Consider the following 2,475-nt stretch of genomic DNA (forward strand, 5'->3'; position numbering starts at 1 on the left):
CATCGAATCTCCTTGGATTTCTTTCTTAAGAAATCTAGTTACAATCGAACCGAGAAAAACTGATGGGATTAGAAACACCAACTCCATAATAATTATAAGACAAATCAAACACCAAGCAGCTTACCTTAGGTAGGGCGTACTAGGGGTGCTAACACCTTCCCTTTACGCAACCAGTCCCTTTTCTTAGAATCTCTGAAAGACCAGTTAGGTTTCCTAGTGACCATAATACTAGGTAGCGACTCCCGTTTACACAAAAATAAAACTAAGAGACCCCGAAATCAATCGATGGTCATCGCGACGCCGCGCTCCGCTCGCGAGGGTGTGACAGCTTTCCTCGTTACTTCTTCAGGAAGAGGGTATGATCTGAGTTGCTCTGTTGAAAACCATACCTTTTCATAGCCATGCTAAATCGACCAAATCATGTGCGTGGTGACTACTTTAATCCATATAAAGCTCGTTGTAATCTGAAGACAGTTTTAGGTGTGCTTGAAATATATCCTGGTAGGATATCCATACACTTCCTCATTAAGATCTCCATGAAGGAAGGCATTTTTCACGTCAAATTAGTGTAGTGGCCAATCTAAATTTGCAGCCAAGGATAACAAAACTCTGACTATGTTTAGTTTTGTTACTGGAGAAAACGTCTCCCGATAATCTATCCTATAAGTCTGTGTGTACCTTTTTGCTACCAATCTTACCTTGTGTCGCTCAATGGATCCATCTACTTTATATTTGGTGGAGAATACCCACTTACACCTAACGGTTTTCTTTCCTTGTGGTAATGTGACAATGTCCCACGTTCTGTTTTTTTCTAGGGTTGCCAGTTCTTCTTGGATTGCTTGGGACCATTTAGGATCTGTTAATGCTTCATGAATTCCATAAGTGATATGGTAGGAGGACAACTTATATGCAAAGGTCTTGAGAAGTATAGGTAGTCTTTGTGTGGATATATAATTGGAGATGGGTACTTTGAATTTTTTTTCTTGCAATATCTTGTGAGTATCGGGCTGAAGGCTTGCCTCTATAAGTGATAGCTAGTAGAAGAATCCAAAATATTACTAGTGGATGGTGTAGGAGAAATTACCTCAGGAATATCCTCATACAAATGAGTTTCATTGTTGGGTACTTCAAGAGAATGGGTTTTACTCATTCTGTCTGGTGTAGTTTGTTGGTCCTCCTTATCAACTGTCTTATTATTATTAATGCACTTTATCTCTGCAACATCTGCAGCTATCATGTTTGGAACCATGGCCATATTCTTAGCAGTCTCAATTGGACCCATAAATATACTCTCAGCAGCTTCAGTCTCAGTTAGGGTTGAAACCATGACCATATTCTCACTAGTTTTAGTGTTCCACCACTTCTTCTCTTTATCCCGCATCTCCCCCTAGAGAGGAGAAGTTGATGCCATGGATAAGCAAAAATATTCTAACTTTAGAAAAGTAACATCCATTGTAGTATAGAGTCGCTTGGTTTTAGGATCATAATAACATAATCCCTTCTTATTTAAGCCATACCCAAGAAACATACAACGAACAACACATGGTTCAAGTTTTATTTGTTGATGTTTATGTATATGAAAAAATGTCACGTAGCCAAACACACGCGGTGGAAATAATAGTATAAATGGTAGAGTAACATATCATGACAAAGCCTATAGAGGAGTCTTGAAGTCTAAGGTTTTTGAAGGCATTCGATTAAATAAAGAGACAACAATAGTAACACTATCATCCTAATATCTACTAGAAACCTGTGCTCTAAATAATAATGCCCGTGCAGTTTTTAGAATATGTTGGTTTTTTTGTTCTGCCACTCCATTTTATTGTGGAGTCTGACTACAGGATAATTCATGGAAAATACCATTCCTGTGGAAAAATGCTGAAAAATTATTATTCACATATTCTCCCCCATTATTCGAATGAAGAATTTGGATGTTTGCTGAAAATTGATTATGAACCATAGCGTGAAACATACAAAACACATCAAAAACTTTATCTTTTCACTTCAGTAAATAGAGCCATGTCATCCTAGTACAATCATCCATGAAGGTAACAAACCAACGTATGCCAGAAACAGTAGTAATGGGAGATGGTTCCCAAACATCAAAGTGAACCAAGGCAAAAGGAGTATCACTTTTATTCAAGCTAATCGGAAAGGATACACGATGACTCTTGGCAAGGATGCAAGTTTCACATTTAAAATTCTGAATAATTCAAATTCAAAAATAATTTCAAAAATAAATACTTCATGTAGCTAAAAGATGGATGTCCTAATTGATAATGCCATAGCCAAATCTGGTTTTCTTTTGTCAATAAAGATCGACTCACGATATTGATGAAGTCATCCATGTAGTATAATGACACGACTAAAAGATTGATGTCTTCTTCCAAGTGCAGGAGTGTCGAAGTAATAAATAACCCGGCAAGATCGGGGTCGAACCACAGGGAGGTTAATTGTACAAATTATAAACAACAA

This window comes from Populus euphratica, unplaced genomic scaffold, assembly GCF_000495115.2.
Source record: "Populus euphratica unplaced genomic scaffold, PopEup_1.0 scaffold371.1, whole genome shotgun sequence".
NCBI classification, from domain to species: domain Eukaryota; kingdom Viridiplantae; phylum Streptophyta; class Magnoliopsida; order Malpighiales; family Salicaceae; genus Populus; species Populus euphratica.